The following is an 18,793-nucleotide window of genomic DNA, read 5'->3' as shown; positions in this document are numbered from 1 at the left end:
CCACCTTCCCCCTGGCCTTCAGTGGATCTATGTGAGTTGTTTTATTGGAATACCCTTTTTGGGTATTTATAGAGGGGCAAACTTGATCTGAGGTCATGGAGGGTTGGCAGGGGATTATGGGTGATGGGAGGAGCTAGGAGCTCGGATCCATTAGCTATGAAACAAGTTGCCGGCTCGGATCTGATATCGGATCCAAGACCCACAGGTTGCAGACAAATGAAGCCACCTACTCAGATAGAACGTTATGGTGAGTACATAACTTCTTATTTTTTTCCATAGGCCATCAAGTTCATAAACTGTTAACTCACCTTATTAGTCTGAGGTATATTTTCCCCAAGCCTAAGCATTATTAATACTAGTTTCTTTCAGAGTTTATTTCAGTATTTCCTGCACTGAATTGCACTTTGCACCTTGTGTGTATACATTATGTATATTTACTTTTTTTTTTAATAGATGTATGTATGTTTGTCTCATTCTTAATAGTTGTATGCATGTCTTTTATGCAATTCGTACTTGGAGAGTCATTGAAACTGGAGTCAAATTCCTTGTATGTGCGCATACTTGGCCAATACATGTCATTCTGATAAGTATACACAGTAGCTTTAATAACAATAGCTGTACTTTTTAAACAAAGGCTTTTATTCTCTGGCCTTCCTGTTCATATGGGTTTTGTAGAGCATGATTATAACCTCATCTAGGTACCATTTCTGGAATATGTGGCATTTTTGTAGTGTAATTTTTGCTGAATTTGCTGTAAGTGGTAGCTTTTACTTGCATTCTTATGGTCTGCAGTTTGTCTTTTTTGCAGTTTCCTGTTTTTAGGCCTGGTGTTTGTCACCTTCTTTTCCTTTAACATCGCTGTGTTCTCTGCACCCTTTCACATTACTCTTCACTTCACTGTCTTTAGTTTGTGGCATTGCTTAGTATTGTGAACTAGAGTTTGTTTTCTATTGTTGCTGCATACGTTTATTTCCCTTTCAGTTGCTCTGCTAGTACTTTGACATACCGTGATCTGTTTCATGATTTAATGCTTTGTTCTTGGTGTATTATTGTTAAATGGATAAAGCCTTCAAAAGTGTAAGTGTAGTGACAAAAATGAACACATTGCTTTGTTTGGGAGAGGATCATATTTGCTGTCTGTGTTACACACCAAATACTGTACAAGGTTTGAAATTACTGTTTTGTCTGCACACAATTCCTACTGATGTTCTTCGTGTTTCACTGTTGCAGTCATCACATTTTGGTTATCCCTGCCAGGGTAGCTCTCAGCCGGCCCGAATATCAGAGGCTTAGTATTTCTGTGTCAGTTGCTGTCGCTTCAAGACTGACGTCAGGTTGTCAGTAGTATAAAGTAAGGCAGCCAACGCCATTACATCAGTCTTTCTTGCCGTGGATCCCGAAGCGGAAGCAGTTCGTACGAGTGCCGGTCGGCCGCTACCTTAGTTTCGTCTATCGAATTGAAGCTGAAGTCTTCTAAAGCTAAGTACCTTGTTGGGGATCCTTTTTTCTTGCAATAACCGATGTCAGAAAAAGTTATCAATTGTCTCGCCTGTGGAAAGCAAATACCACACCGAGACTTTCATTCTTACTGCGTCATTTGCTTAGGCCCAGACCACAGCGTCCCCCGCTGTCGCTTCTGTGCTTTGTTCAACACAAGAACTGTCTATCGTCAGGCCCTTATTGTAGCTAGATATTTTTGCTTACAGTCCACAGACTCTGATATGGCTTTGGTAAGCCATCCGACAGCAGATCTTCCAAAAACAAAACGTAAAGATGAAGACCGAGACAGACCGCACAGGTCCAAACTTACCGAAGACGCTCCCATTAAGCTAGTAGTCCGTTCTCAGGTCCTCAGTGATGCACTTTTGCAGCCCCTAATGGCAGCTTCTGTAGATTCGCAAGCCGTTACCAAGACCCTTTTGGAGTCCTGTATGCCGCAAAATTCTTCGAAGGATCCTGCGGTCGTCTCTAGTTTGGATTGGTCTGGAGCCACCAGCTTCCGAGGAAGTCCTTCGCACTACCGATTCTCGACACAAACTGACGTAGTCTTTCGTGACTACCGTTCTTCCGAAAATGAGTGTGTTTCTTAGGCCCAGGGTACGAACCACACCCAAGAAGCCGACCCAGTCTCAGGCACCTGCTTCCTTGCCTTAGTCTCAAATGCTTAAAATGGTGGAAGACCTTATGCTGATCAGAGGAAGCCAAGCTACCCCCTTCAAAAGGAAAAGAGATCTGTCCCTTGTACTTTTCTGTGAACAAGAGTCAGATGACTGTGATGCATCTGAATATGAAGACATGCAACCCCTCTCTACTTAGGAGGATTCTGATGCAGAGGATTCCATTCCTTTAGCTTCTCCCCCCCCCAGAGGATTTTTCCTTTGGGGAAACCCTTCATACCTTAAGGGAGCATTACCACTGGGAGAGTCAGGACTACCCTCAGTCTAAAAAGAGACTCTGGGAATTCTTAGATCTTCCACAGCACAGACCCTTGGCCATCCCCCCAGTCCTGGATGCTGTGGAGGATGTTTTCCTGGAATCCAGTTTGACAACTGACACCCTCCCTCCTGCACCCAGAAAACCAGACGGGTACTACAGAGTCCCTGACTCTCTCAAATTTCTTTTTAAAAATCCTACTGCTGACCGTGAGGTAATTTCTCAAGGGCCTAAAGGAATTAAAGCAACCTCTGCTAAGAATCCCACCCCCTCAGATAGGGATTCCCGAGCACTAAACAGATGGGGTAAAAAAGTATACACCTCCGCTACTGTTGCTATCAGAGCACTAAATTGTCAGTTCCATATGCTAAAATTTCAGCGACATACCCTGGAACTCCTCAAACATAAAATGTCTTCCTTTCCTGCTTGTGCAGAATCTAAAGAGTTACAAGAGTTAATGCATTCTGCAAGTCAAGTAATTAAACACACCTTGCACTGTGGTTTTGATGCCCTAGAAGCTTCTTGCAGGGCATCAGTCACCAGATCTGTCCTTGGAAGGCATGCATGGCTTAAGGAACAGCCCTTGCCAGACCATGTTAAATCTAAATTGTTGGTTGCCCCCTTGCAGAAAGACAACTTATTTGGCAGTAAGGCAGAGGAGGTCTTAAAAAAGATGGAAGAAAAAGCAAAATCTATGCAGACAGTTAAGGATTTCTTACAGGTCCAGCCACCCAGATTCAGCAGGCATTGTCCCACCAAGCACTGGTTCTTTTTGCTCCCACCAGGCCAGTTCATCCCAGAACCTGGGAAACCAGAACCACCAGACAGCAGCCAAAGGGACTGCAGAGATCTAAGCAGTGGACTACCTCCACTTCTAAACTAGGGAGTTCTAAGCCCCCCACCCCATTATGGTAACAGCTCACAATGACTTCCCTCTGCCCAACCTCACTTACCCCTAGGAGGAAAACTCTCCTTTCACTTAAGCACCTGGGCCACCATTACCAGTGACCGCTGGGTTCTCAACATATTTCTTTCCACACCCTTCCAACTCCAAAAGGGTTCCCAGGTCTACCTCCAAACCAGTGGGCAGAGGCGCAAAAGCAAGTCCTTTCCCTGCTCACAATGAGGGCAGTAGAGCACATTCCTGCAGAACAGAAAGGCCAAGGTTTCTACTCCAGACTTTTTCTGGTACCCAGAAAAGAGGGCACCTGGTGCCCCATTCTCGATCTATCCATTCTAAACACCTTCCTTGTGATCCCAAAATTCAAAATGCTCACCCCCCAGCAGCTGCTACCCGTGCTCGCCAAGGATGCTTAAGGTACACAGTCAATGAAAATAAATCCAAACAGGTACCCACCCAAATGATTATATTCCTGGGCGCATGCCTGGACACAGCATCCCAGATGGCATTCCTTACACCAGAAAAGCAAACTTTCCTGACAGCCTACTTCTGTCATCTAGCCACCAGACCCTAGCTATCTGCAAGGAAAATTCTGCAAGCTCTAGGGTTCATGGCATCTTTCATTCTACTCATTCCATATGCCAGACTGCATATGAGGAAACTTCAGTGGTACCTAAAAAGCCTTTGGTGTCAACACACTCAACACCTGGAGACTCTTATACCTATAATACTTTCCTCAAAAAAGTTTTTCTTTGGTGGGGAACAGCATGCTCCCATAACAAGGGACTACCTTTCTCACCACCCCTTGCTGCCCAGACCCTCACCACAGACTTGTCAGACTATGCCTGGGGTGCACACCTGGATGGCAGGTGCATGCAGGACCAATGGAGCCCACAGCAAGTCCATCTGCACATAAACCAAAATGGGAAGATGGCTGTCCAGCACGCCGTGATACCTTTCAGGCCCCTTCTCTCCCCAGGGGCTCTCCTGATCAAAACAGACCACCACTGTGATGTATGTCAACAAGCAGGGAGCGACTCACTCCTACTATCTATGCAGGCTGGCCATGATCCTTTGGCACACAGCCTCTGCTATGCAACTCCACCTGTTAGCACAATTCCTTCCAGGTTCTCTCAACTCTCTTTCAGACCACTTAAGCAGAAATCTTCTGGACCCACACAAGTGGCAGCTCAACAGAAGAACCTTCACCCTAAAACTCAGAAATGGGGCACCCCGAAGGTTGACCTCTTTGCCTCCTACACCAGTCTTCAGCTCAGCAAGTTCTGCACCAGGGAGCATGACTGCATGGCTTTGAAAGTGGATTCCCTGTCCTTCCCCTGGGTCAATCCATCAGTTTATGCCTTTCCTCCATTACCTCTCATCCCCAGGGTACTGCTCAAAATTAAGGAGGAAAAACCAAGGACAATTCTTATAGCTCCAGACTGGCCTCACCAGCACTGGTACCCCTTGCTGCGCAGCCTGTCCTTACTGCCACCATGGCATCTTCCTCAGATCCCAAACCACCTGACCCACAGGGAAGTGGAATTCATGCATCCCCAGTTGCAGCCACTCAGTTTGGCAGCTTGGCTTATTCCCTAACCCCCGATCAATCTGCCAACCTCAGTAAACCGGTTCTAGATGTTATACGTGAGGCCAGACACCCTAGCACTAGAAAGTCTTATGCTGACAAATGGAAAATGTTCTGTACCTGGATTCAGGCTAAGGGAGCCAATACGGCACAACCCTCCCTCCCTCTCATCCTGGATTACTTAGCTGACCTGCTACACAGTGGCCTCTCTTTTTCCCGCTGCTATCTCTGCTCATTTTCCCACTGAGCAGCCTCTTTTCTCACACTGTTTGATCAAAACAGTTGCTAAGAGGGACTAGCAACTTGAGGCCACCCAGAAGAGCACCACCCCCAGCTTGGGACCCTAACTTTGTGCTGGAAAAGCTCACCCTGCCTCCCTTTGAACCAGCCTCTTTGGCAGCACTGAAATTTCTCTCCTGGAAGACCGCTTTTCTTTTGGCCATCACTTCAGCCAGAAGGGTCTCCAAGCTGCAAGCACTCATGTCTGTGAAACCCTTCATCTTCCATGTTAACAGGGTATCAGGACTAACCCATCCTTCATGCCCAAGGTTGTGTCCAGTGTGGCTCTCAACCAATCCATTCATTAGACCATCTTTTTTTCCTTACCCACAGAACAAGGGGGAAAGGATCCTGCACTCTCTAGATGTGCACAGACAGCTCACATTCTGTCTAGACAGGACTAAATCCTTCAGAAAGTCTAATCAATTGCTGGTTAGCTTTGCTGCACTGGCAGAGAGCAAAGCTATCTCCAAACCATTTCCAAATGGATAGCACACTGCATCCATTTCTGCTACAAGCAACATGGAAAGCCTCCCAAGGGGGTCAGGACTCACACCACCAGAGCAGCCTCCACCTCTCAGCTTTCCTCAGAGGATTCCCCACCAGGGACATCTGGAGGCTACCACCTGCACATCCAATTTCCTTGACTGCCTCCACCCATTTCCTCAGCTTTGGGAATCGAACAAAAATGTGATGACTTCAACAGTGCACCACTAAGAACATAGTACAGTTCTGTACACTTACCATAAATGTAGATGTTCAAGTGTATTCAGTGTTGCCGTCCTGGTTTCCCTCCCTCCATCCCTCTCTTTCTTCTCTTTCCTTACAAGGGACATATTGGTATTTACTTTCTACTGGTGGGGTTCTTTCACCAGAACCTGGCTCCCACTTGGGGTTTCCTGACAGGTTTGGGCAAGAAAAACTGATGTAATGGCGTCGGCTGCCTTACTTTATACTACTGACGACCTGACGTCAGTCCTGAAGCAACAGCAACTGATTCAGAAATACTAAGCCTCTGCTGTTCGGGCTGGCCAGTGGCTACCCTGGCTGGGATAACCCAAATGGTGATGACTGCAACAGTGAATACACACTAACATCTACAGTTATGGTAAGTGTACACAACTGTACTTTTTGTCTGCGCACAATTCCTACTCTTTGTCTGCGCACAATTCCTACTCTTTGTCTGCGCACAATTCCTACTCTTTGTCTGCGCACAATTCCTACTCTTTGTCTGCGCACAATTCCTACTCTGTCTGCGCAGAATTCCTCCTCTGTCTGCGCACAATTCCTCCTCTGTCTGCGCACAATTCCTCCTCTGTCTGCGCACAATTCCTACTCTGTCTGCGCACAATTCCTACTCTGTCTGCGCACAATTCCTACTCTGTCTGCGCACAATTCCTACTCTGTCTGCGCACAATTCCTACTCTGTCTGCGCCACAATTCCTACTGTCTGCGCCACAATTCCTACTGTCTGCGCCACAATTCCTACTGTCTGCGCCACAATTCCTACTGTCTGCGCCACAATTCCTACTCTGTTGTCTGCGCCACAATAACATACTCAACACACTAGTAATAGGCGACTCTATGGTCATGCACACTGATGTCCCACTAACTAGGCTGGACAAGTAGAAGGTTACAGTTAGCTGCCTGTCAGGTGCTAGGACCCCACCACATAACACAGGCACTCAGGTCACTCCAGAACAAGTAAAATACAACTCTGTCATTGTCCATGTTGGTGTGAATGATCTGAGACGTACCTCCCTGGACTACATGAAAAGAGACATGGAAGAGCTCTTTGATCATGTAGCCCAGGCCGGTATGACCCTGAGTAGCATTCTGCCCTCACCAAGAATGATGCCACAGTATAAAGAAAAAATTATCAATTTCAACAACTGGCTAGCATTCTGGTGTCATTCAAAGGGGATCCAGTATCTGTCCGTCTGGGATGACATGCCACGTTGCTTCGCAAGAGATGGCTTGCACCTGTCACCCTTAGGCTTTCGAATACTGGCCAAGGCTCTTTCCACCCCCATAGTGCCTTTTTTAGGCAAGGCTCAAAAGATAAACCCACCACCATAAATAGCACAGGTAACCAAAAACTGAGGGTAATGCTACTCAACGCCAGAAGTCTAAACCTCAAAATGCACGCACTCGAGGCACTCCTCAGTATGGAGAACATAGACATCTGTGCAGTAACAGAAATCTGGTTTAAGGCTCCTGAGAGCACCCCAGCACTACTAGGCTATAACCCATACCATACCTTTCGGCCACAGAACCAGGACCTAAACACAAAAGGCGGGGGTGTATCCATATTCATCAAGGATACCCACACCTCCAGGTTAGTGGCGCAGCACAATGCATCAGAGATCATCCATGCGCAACTAACAATGGGCAAAACTGCAATCCAAATTGTAGCTTGCTACAGATCACCCACCATGGACCAGAACCCCCATTCTTCATTTCTGAAGACACTGTGAAATATGAAGGTCCTACCAAACACTTTAATACTGGGTGATTTCAATTGCCCAAACATAAACTGGGAGAACTACTCAAGTACTAACTCCCTTGCCCAACGCTTCCTACAATTTATAAACTCGAACGCCCTGGATCAACTGGTCAACACCCCCACCAGAGGGAACAACATATTGGACCTGGTCATCACCAACATGGTCGACCGGTGTTCCACACTGGAGGTCAACCCCTCGCTGGTTAGATCCGACCATTGACTAATCACTCTGGATATCCACATTCCGCTCCCACCCCAAATCAAGGAAACGGCCAAGAAAAACTTTTCAAAAGCAAACTTCACGTTACTTAAGACCGAGGTGGAAAGGTTCCACAGCCCCCATGCTAAAGGACAATGCTGTCTAAGCTGCTGAAACCTTTACAAAGGCACTCGGAGCATCTGCAGGAATGCATGGATCGTGCTATCCCAAGTAAAACCAAGACTTACTCCTCCAAGAAAAGGAAACCAGTCTGGTGGACCCCTGCCATAAACAAGCTATACAACAGAAGGAGGAAACGAGTACAGAAAAGAGTAAAATCCCAAGAAGGCAAGACATCCCTGATCAGTATCGGCAAAAAACTACGATCCCTCATTAAATCATCGAAGGCTAATTTTGAAAGAAAAATTGCCAATGACTTCAAAGATAACCACAGTGTTCTTTAGCTATGTCAAGAACCTAAGTGGAAACTCTCAGATCTGCTCTGAGTTAGTGCAGAATGGCACAAAATATACTGAACCGACTGATATTGCAAACATTCTGGCAGACCGGTTTAGTGCAAACATCACCTCCCTTTCACCCACTAAAGGGCCCATGACCATACCAGAAGAATGTAGAGCCCCATCAATCATCGACACAGGTTAAAACAGCCCTATCCAAAGCCAAAAACACAGCTTCAATGGGACTGGACGGGGTCCCAGGCTGTGTCTTGCAAGAGCTTCAAAATGAACTAACCCCTCACCTAAACACACTGTTCAAACTCAGCCTCTCTGCAGGTTATGTACCCACAGAGTGGCACACAGCAACAGTTATCCCGCTCCACAAAGCTAGAGCCACAACGGACCCCGGGAACTATTGCCCTATAAGCCTGACTAGCCTGGTCTGCAAGGCTATGGAATGCATCATCATGGAACTCATTAACAGAGACATCAGGAACCTCCAAACATTGGACCCTACCCAGTTTGGTTTTAAGGGCAGATCATGCCTCCTAAAACTGGTGGACTTCTTTGAGATGGTTACCAAGGCATTAGACGAGGGAAAGGAGGGTCCACACAGCCTACCTAGACCTTGCAAAGGCTTTCGACACCGATCCCCATTCTAGTATTATAGACAACGTCACCAGCTTGAACATAAACCCCTACATCACGAGATGGGTTGCCAACTGGTTCATGGATAAAACCCACATGGTGAGAGTTATAGGCTCTACGTCTGACTCTAAACTGGTTACAAGTGGCGTCCCCCAGGGCTCAGTCCTAGGACCCCCCTCCTGTTTGGTATATACTTCTCAGAGGTTCAGGTAAGCATAGGAGGAGTATGGCTGACCAAGTTCGCAGACAGCTGCAAACTAGGGGCCATAATTGATTCTCCGGCTGATACAGACACCCTCCAGATGGGTCTCACTGAGACGGATACCTGGTGTCAAAATCATGGCCTCGAGCTAAATGTCAAAAAGTGCATAGTCATCCCCTTTGGAAAAACAAAGTCCTGCGAACTACCACATAGGTGGTAGTCCTCTAAATACAGAAAATGTAATAAGGGATCTGGGGACCCAAGTAGATAGTAATCTCTCATTTGATAATCATATTGCCAAGATGGTTAGAAAATCCTTCTATGTGGCCCACCTAATCACAAAAGGGTTCGCATCTAGATCAAAACAGGTTATTGTGCACCTCTACTCATCACTCATTAGACCCATCATAGAATACAATGCCCCATTTGGGATGTACCTTACAAGACACCTGTAACAGTTGGAAAGGCCACAGAAGTACCTCACCAAGAGGATTACTGGCCTCAAACAGATGCCCTATGCAGCCCTACTCAAGAAACTCCAGCTGTACTCTGTTGCATTCCGCTTACTCAGAGGTGATCTCTGCCTGACATACAAGGCCATGTCCAACCCAGAATTGATGGACATGCTCCACCTAAAAAAAAAAAAGAAACCCCAGAGAGCCACATGCTCTAGAGATATAAACCTCACCACAACGATAAATAGGACATGCTGGAGGGATAGATTCCTATCCCAGAGATTCCCCATGCTTTGGAACAGGATTCCAGTATACATCAGGCAGAGCCCTTCATTAACACTCTTCAAGAGAAACCTTGACAGGTGAATGGGAAACAGAAAATTTATCCCGGGGATCATTGCACTGGCTCTGCTGGATAGTGGCGCAGGGAACTAATGGCTCTGCTGGACAGTGGCACAGGGAACTAATGGCTCTGCTGGACAGAGGCACAGGGAACTAATCTAAGAGGGTGGCGAAAGCCAACACATTCTGGCTAGGCTTATAAATGCCCTTGGACAGATAGCCTAGTACTTGCCTATGAACCTATTATGCTTTGTCTACGCACAATTCATTATGCATTGTCTGTGCACAATTCATTACGCATTGTCTGCGCACGATTCATTACGCCTTGTCTGCGCACGATTCATTACGCCTTGTCTGCGCACGATTCATTACGCGTGGTCTGCGCACGATTCATTACGCGTGGTCTGCGCACGATTCATTACGCGTGGTCTGCGCACGATTCATTACGCGTGGTCTGCGCACGATTCATTACGCGTGGTCTGCGCACGATTCATTACGCGTTGTCTGCGCACGATTCATTACGCGTTGTCTGCGCACAATTCATTACGCGTTGTCTGCGCACAATTCATTATGTTTGGGTTCAGGAAGTTTTTGTCCTTGAAGGAGGCTTTGGTGTCTGAGGGTTTTCACCTCATTTGAAACCAAATCCTTCTTTGTTCTGGGATGATCATACTTCAGAGGTAGTGACAATTTTTAATGAGTTTTCTGTTTGGAAAAAGGAAATCAAAGTATATCCCAAGGAGACCAGTATCTTCTCCTGTAGGCAACCTGTAAATGATTAATCTCCCAGGCCCCTGCTTGTAAATGTTTCATCTCCCAAGCCCCTGCTTACACTTATCAAGGGTACCAGAACTTGTCAGAAATTTGGGTTGCATGGCTAGGCTGAAAAAAGGTCCTTGTGGTCATTAACCTAGTAAACACCTCTGTGAAGAAACACAAGTCTTATTCTTCGTTTCCTACATTCTGTAACTTAAATCTGTTCATTCCAAAATATACCTTTTGGATATTCACGGTGCAGTCCATCCTTATGTCAGAAGGAGACACTGTGGGTTCTCTGGACCTCCAGGAAACCTAACTTCAGATACAAGTCACTAAGGAGTCTGTGATTTCCCTCATTTCAGAGTAGGAATCTGCCACTATCAGTTCTGGACTCCTCTGTTTGGTCACACCTCGGCTGCATTGTAGTTAACTAAATTTGTGCCAGTGTTTATAGCAAATCAGATGCTGCAGGGGGTGTGAAGGTCTTTTCTTACATGTACAATTGGGTTTTTTTCATTAGAAGCATTGCTGCTCTGTAGTCTGTTCCCATCCTTGGGGTTGACATTCAATATGACAAAGCCCCAGTTGGAGCCTCCAAATATCTTCACCTTCATAGGTTGTTCTGTGGGCAAAGTACATATTGCAAAGCTAGGCTTGCCTCAGTAGGCTTCCACTTCTTCAGTCAGTTGTTTGAGCTCTCACAACCCTAGCTTGCTTCAGATAAAAGCTTCATACTAATGGATCTAGTTTTGACTTTCAAGTACAACACTTGGGTTATCAGATCTGTTTGGATTTGACCTTGGTGCTTTAGAAGACTTTGGATCCAGAGCTCTGACTCCTTTCCTCCCATAATTCCCTCCTTCCCCTAATTATTTCAGATTCCATTTGCCACTTGGCAAAACAAGATGTATGATTTGAGGACACTAACCTTCTGCTGATATTTCTGTAGTTTTTGGGATTCTTGTTTTTTTTTCCACTCCCTGTTTCTCTTTCTGTCCTCACCTTACCAAAAAATAATAGTTATGTAGTTTTTTCTAATTCATTGGGTAACTAGTGTATTGTGGTTATAGTAGTTGATTGTGGGTTCTTGTTCTTAAGGTTAGGAGCTTTTCACTTTGGTCTTGGTACAATTAGTGCTTGTACTCCTGCACTGTATCCTGATAGTGCGCTCTTCAAACTATCTGGAGATGTAAAGAGCTAAGTATATTTTTGTAGCACTTCAGAGTTACGTGCTGTTAATTGTTGCTTGACTAATTTTGTGCACTGTTTTTCCTTCACTGTATAGTTTTTTGGATCTCTGCTGAAGGTGTTTTTTCCCTACCCATCCTCCCTATTCCTGTCTTGTTTCAATTTGGAGGCTTTTGCAGTTGCCCACCCCCACTGTAGATATGATCTGGGACACTCCCCCCAGTCCCATCTCTTTACCCCATTCTACCCAAGACTCACTCTGCACTTGTTTTTAGTAATTTTTAATTTAATTGCATTTTTTAAACTATTTGGTCTAAAATTGCTACATACTCAAGTGTGCTAACTTGCACTGCATGTGAATTGTTTTTACTGCTGTTTTAGCTACTTTTCTGTATTAAAAAAATCTAAGCCTGTTTTCTACCTTTTCTGTAACTAGTGTAGTCCAGATTCAGATTTGCTGTATCCAGGACTGTATGTAAGCTTCTGAGCCCCCCAAGCTTTCTGTGTTGGAGGGAAGCCTTCTAGCTTATCAGTGGGAGTGGAAGCACTAGGTAAACTATCTACCACATAAGGAGTGGTTCTGGCCCAGAAATTGTAGATGTTATGTAGTCTTATCTCGCCTACATTCTTACCCGGTTTGGAGCCGAATATCTGCTCCGACTCGGCCAAGCTTTTCTAGCTCGAAGTCTTCTATTGGCTGGGCTAAGCAGGTATCCCATGGTGCAGTGCTCCATATCCCCAGATCTCGTTTGCCACTCGTGTAGCTCAGACATGGTCTCGCTCTTGGCTGTGGCTAAGTACCTTTTTTCTTGTCTTGAGAAAAAATTTTGTTCATAAACAAAAAGCTATTTTCATAGCTATTGTCTTTAGTGTTGTTTAGGTTTTTGGTAGTGTGCTTGTTTTGTGGTATCCTGCTTAACTGTTCCCTCGGGCTAGGCCCATTTCAGTTAGAGGACCTAGTCCTTTTGTCATGTCAGTTCACTAAACCGTTTAAGTTAGAGGTTTGGTTCTGTTCCCTTACCTTGTGGTCATTAACCATTTTAGTTAGAGGTTTTTGGCATAGTTTTCTCTCGGTGTGTGTCTCTAGTGTGTGTGTGTACAATTTATAACTGGTTCCTATGTTTTTTGTGGTGTTGAGCATCTGTGAGTTTCTTGTCAGATCGTTTCTTAGGTTGCGTTGTTGGTATTTGTTGTGAAAAATGTCCAAAGATTCCAAGGAGCACAAACCCTCGGGTTTCAAAAAGTGCTCTAAATGTGGGTACAAAATGTCCATCACCGATGGGCATTCTATTTGTGTCTATTGCCTGGGAGCCATTCATCTGCAGGAGTCCTGTAGTTTTTGCCATGCGTTCAGTCCCAGAGTGCTCCAAGAGAGAAAGAATAAGCTGATCTTAAAGGGACTCTTGAAACCCACTTTCAAAGAGGCCTTGGATTCTTCTCCCAGTGCTAAGTCTAAATCATCCAAATCAAAAGAGATCGCAGGCTCCGTCAGCTTCATCGGAGCCTCCGGAGAAAGTCACAAAAATTGCATCGACCTCCTCAGGGCCGCAGGAGGTGTCTGTGTTGATGGAACCGGCGTCGGCTCCAATTATATTGGAACCTCTTCGGAGCCGATCGCCCAGTCTCAGACCAGTTTCTCCTGAGAGGAGATCTCGATCTCCCTCCATGTCCTCCAAATCCTCCAGGACCCTTTCAGATGTGGATGTTGATAGGGTGGTCCAGAGGCTCCTCCAGTCACCAGTTTTGGCAAAATTGTTTTTGGCTCTGGCCCAGTTGGCTCCGGAGCCCGTCCAGAGCCCTTCTTTGATCATTCCTCCTCCGAGCGCATCTCTGTCTAAGGAGCAGGAGTGTTCCGTGCCGTGTGATATTCCTAGGCCTGTTCCGATGGCCCCTCCGGCTCCATTGGTATCAACATGGGCTCCGACCCCGTCGGCTCCATCCTCTGGGTTCGGGACTTGGGATTCTTCAGTCGGGCCCGAGGGGGGCATCTTGGGACATATTTCGGTTCCAAGTCTCCCTCTCGGTGCCTCGGCTTGGGGAACTCCGACTCCTGTCATGGTCTCTGAGGCTGGTTGGTCCTCGGACTCTGAGGGGGTTGCCTTCGAGGCCATGCGGACTGCGCTGGCCAGATAGCTACATCAGGTGGGTCAGTCACTCTGTCTCCCACCACTCCGGTGAGAGCCTCTGATCACCACCTATCCATGGACAGCAGAGCACCAAGGCCTAGGGATACCCCCACAAGTGGTCCCCAACTTTCTGAGGGCCCTTCAGAGTTCATGCCTGAGGATCCCCCTAGAAAGAAAACATGCAAGAGGAAACAAATAGACTCCCAGGATGAGTCCCTCACCTCTGATACTGACCTCGAGGAATCGGAGGGGTCCCCCAAGTCATCCTCTGATGTTTCCTTCTCCGACATCCTGGAGATACTGAAACAAAGAGGTGACTGGCCATCCAAAGCCCTTTCCAAGGAGGAGTCGGTATTCCTTAAGGCCTTTGCTGCTCAGCCCTCCGCCTCCTGGGAGTCCCCACCCTTCGACGAGCTCCTTGATTTGATCTGACTAAGGGTGTGGGAAAACCCTGATTCTGTGGAGCCAGTACCCAGGCGTCCCAACAAGTTTCTTTCTGCTCCCCAGGGCAAGGCATTTCTGTCCAAAGGTTTCCCTGTAGATGCCATGGTGGTGGCAGCCACTCAGAAGGAAGTAGCAGAGACCTCTTCCTCCGTCCATCTTCCTAACAAGGAGTCTAGGACCATGGACCGGTACGGGAAGCGTACCCTCTTGTCAGCAACCTTTACCTTACGGTCGCTGAAATATGTCTCATTTCACTCTGCTCCAGAGAGATCTCCTCAAGGAGTTAGGAGATACTCTTGTGGGTAACGTCCCTGAGGCGGTGGCCCAGACGGTGAATGCCCAGGTGTCTACCATCAATTCCATTGTCAGCTCCTCCATGCGGCTCATTTCGTATGCAGCCGAGGGAGCAAGTAGGGCAGCAAGCTCAGGAGTCGCCCTTAGAAGGCAAGCCTGGCTGCGCCTGTGTCACTTCGCAGAGGCCTTCAAGTCTTCCTTCACTGACGCTCGCTTTGATGGTTGTTCTTTGTTCGGAACCAAAGTGAAAGACACCCTCACCAGGTGCGAGCAAGAGGGAAAGACCCTGTCTGCCGTAGGAGTCCGTTTTTCCCTTCCTTCTAGGCCTTACCCCAAGGCCCAATGGGGTGGGGGGGATGTGGTTCAAGAAATCAGAGATTTTTTCCTGCCGCACAAGGTGAGTTCCCCTCCAGAGGCAGAGGAGGGGGAGGTTATTCAGGGAGATGCCGCCCTAGAGGCAGATGGCCCCCGCAATTCGGGAGACAGCGATTCCTTTTGTGACTCCCCCTACTCTTGTTCCTGAGGGAGTGCCCGGCTGTGCTTATCCGGAGCCAGTCGGGGGTCAAATTTCATTATATCCGTAAGCCTGGAAAAGCATCACCCAGGACCGATGGGTGTTACGGATAATTTCCAGAGGTTATCTCATTCCGTTTACATCAGACTCCCCCGTCAATCAGAAAAATCCCAGACGTTTCACCCAGTCAAAGGGATCAAGCAGCTTCAGAGGTTTCAAAGCTGCTAGGAAAAGGAGCCATCCAGCGTGTCCCCTCAGACCAAATCGAATTAGGGACTTAAGATTCTTTTTGGTGCCGAAAAGAACAGGGGACCTGAGACCCATATTAGATCTCAGCCAACTGAACAACTATGTACAGAAGTCCAAGTTCCGTATGGTCACACTACAGTCGATTCTCCCATTGTTGGGAGAGGAGGTATGGATGTGCTCCATCGACCTCAAAGATGCTTACTACCATGTGAAAATGGACAAGTCATCCAGGAGTCACCTACGCTTCCGGCTGGGAGCCAGTCATTTCCAGTTTCGAGCCCTGCCCTTTGGTCTCACCACAGCCCCCAGGGTGTTAACCAAGTGTATGGCAGTGGTGACTGCTCACTTGAGACGTCAGAGATTCCAAGTGTTTCCGTATCTGGACGACTGGCTCCTTACCGCTCCCACCAGGCATCAACTAGTCCAAACCAGAGATGCTACCATCACTCTGTCAACAGTTGGGTATAACACTAAATTGGGAAGAATCTGCTTTGTTGCCCTTGCAGCGTGTCACCTTTATAGGCGCAGAATTAGAGACCATTCGAATGCAAGCATTTTTACCGCAGGAGAAGATCACACTCTTACAACAACAGATACACATCCTGATGCCCCTGAGGAAAGTGAAGGCAAGATGGGTTCTCCAACTCCTGGGGTCCATGGGAATAACAATTATGTTGGTCCCTCTAGCGAGATTGCACGTGAGACTTCTCCAAAGGCTCCTCTTTGTTCAATGGTCTCTCCACTTTCTCACCCCATTTTGCTCACGGACAATGCAAACAGGACCTCAGTTGGTGGCTTTGCACCAACAATTTGGACGGGGGAAGGCCCTTCGTTCCACCCATCCTGGTTGCCACAGTGACCACGGACACCTCCCAGATGGGGTGGGGGGGCATTATCTTGGCAGGACAGTCCAAGGCACGTGGCAAGAGCACGAGATACATTTGCATATCAACGTCCTAGAGAGATGAGCAGTCCTACTTGAGCTGCAGGCACTTCAGAGCTTTCTACCTCTAGGGACAATTACAATACACTCGGACAACATGTCACTAGTGTGGTATCTAAACAAGCAAGGGGGAACCAGGTCTTACCCCCTGTGCAGAGAGGCCATGCGAGTGTGGCAGTGGGCAGTAACTTCAAATCGGTTTCTGGTGGCAATGCACATTCCGGGGAAGTCAAATGTGATTGCGGACAGGCTAAGCAGAGCTATTCTGATGCCTTACGAGTGGTCCCTGAATCGCCTAGTTGCAGCTCGAATCTTCAGCAGATGGGGTCAGCTTTGCTGCGACCTTTTTGCCAGCCCCCTCAATGCAAAATGCAGCAGCTACTTCACTCTGATCCCCCCACAGGGGGAGTCACCCAGGGACGCTCTGGTTCACGATTGGCCCTCCTGTCTGCTTTATGCTTTCCCTCCGTTTCCCTTGCTGTCAAAGGTGATTCAGAAAGCGCAATCCTTGGGAAGTAGAATGATTCTGATTGCTCCACACTGGCCTCATCAAGTCTGGTTCCCTTTTCTTCAACCATACATTGTGGACACTCCTTGGATTCTGGACCCTCAACCAGATTTACTGACACACATGTCGGGGCAGTTCCACCCATCCCTGATGACCCTCCGGTTGACAGCCTGGCTACTCCACTTCCATCGTTAGTTAGGCTTCATAAATTTTCACCGGAAGTGGTTCACATATTATCTTCCTCTCATAAGCCATCTACTAGGAAGATTTATTCTAGCAAATGGAAGAGGTTTTCTGTTTGGGCGCATACCCAAGGAATTGATCCTTACACAGCTCCAATTGCTTCAGTCTTGGAGTTTTTGTCTATGCTTTTCCATCAGGGTTCCGCATCAGCTACCATCAAAGTTCAATTGGCAGCGATCTCTAATTTTCATGTTGCTAATGAGCCTAGTTTCATGGCTCATAGACTCTGCAAGGCTTTCCTGAAGGGTACTCTGTTAGTCCGTCCCCCAGTCTCCGAGCCAATCATGCCCTGGGATCTCAATTTTGTTCTACAAACCCTTACTTCACCTTTTGAGCCTGCAGCTACCTGTGAATTGAAATTCTTGACCTGGAAAACTGCATTCTTAACAGCAATCACTTCAGCAAGGCGAGTTTCAGAAATTCAAGTCCTCTCCATCAAACCTCCATACTTAATCTTCCATAAGGACAGGGTTTCTCTTAGACCAAACCCTTCATTCCTTCCCAAAGTGGCTTCAATGTGTAATCTTAATCAATCCATTGAGTTGCCTGTATTCTTTCCTCATTTTTCAAACAAGGCAGAATTTAAATTTCATCAGCTGGATGTACACAGACAATTACGTTTCTATCTGCACCGAACAAAAGATATCCGGAAGTCCGATCAACTGTTTGTCTCCTTTTCGGAAAACAAAATGGGGTCCTCGGTCTCCAAGATCACCATATCCAGATGGATATCTAGTTGCATCTCTTTCGCCTACCACGCAGGAGGAAAAGATCTGCCATTTCTGGTCAAGGCTCACTCCACTCGGGCTTTCTACATCTACAAGCCTATCAAGCCAGATTGTCAATGGATGATATGTATGTGCTGCAGCTACTTGGGCTTCTCCTCACACATTTGTTTCTCATTACAGATTGGACGTGGTTTCTAGGGCTGGTCGTCCTTCGGCTCCACAGTACTCAGGAGTATCTTCCTATGAGCCACCCAGGATGTAGGTGCTAGGGACGCTGTCCCACGGGTAAGAATGTAGGTGAGATAGGACTACATAACATGAAGAAGTTATGTACTCACCATAACATTCAATGTATGTAGTCCATCTCGCCTCACGTTCTTACTTACCCTCCCACCTTTCCCCCTTCCTGGAGGATCTGGTGGTTAGGTTTCTATCTACAGAGTTCCCCTTACTTTAGCTTGTTCTTTTTAGCTGGATGTTGTGTATGCATGAGGTATGAATGAGTATTGCAGCAAACTAGATCTGGGGATATGGAGCAGTGCACCATGGGATACCTGCTTAGCCCAGCCAATAGAAGACTTAGAGCTAGAAAAGGTTGGCCAAGTCTGAGCCGATTTTCGGCTCCGAACCCACGGGTAAGAATGTGAGGTGAGATGGACTACATACATCGAACGTTATGGTAAGTACATAACTTCTTGTTATGGGCCGTTTGGGCAGTTTTTCCATCTCTCTCAACTTTCTGATTTAAAAGCCCACACTTGCACTTGTTTCCCCCTTTCCTGTAAC

At 46.9% G+C, this 18,793-nt stretch overlaps 1 protein-coding gene across 2 annotated transcripts in view; it reads left to right on the top strand.

The window, feature by feature from the left end:
* Positions 1 to 18,793, top strand: part of LOC122792214 (protein argonaute-1) — a 1,920,205-nt gene that overhangs the window by 977,523 nt on the left and 923,889 nt on the right. The window lies entirely within an intron of this gene.

Source organism: Protopterus annectens, chromosome 1.part2 (genome assembly GCF_019279795.1).
Source record: "Protopterus annectens isolate FY-2018-M chromosome 1.part2, PAN1.0, whole genome shotgun sequence".
Classification (NCBI taxonomy): domain Eukaryota; kingdom Metazoa; phylum Chordata; order Ceratodontiformes; family Protopteridae; genus Protopterus; species Protopterus annectens.
This window is presented reverse-complemented; position numbering and strand designations above follow the sequence as displayed.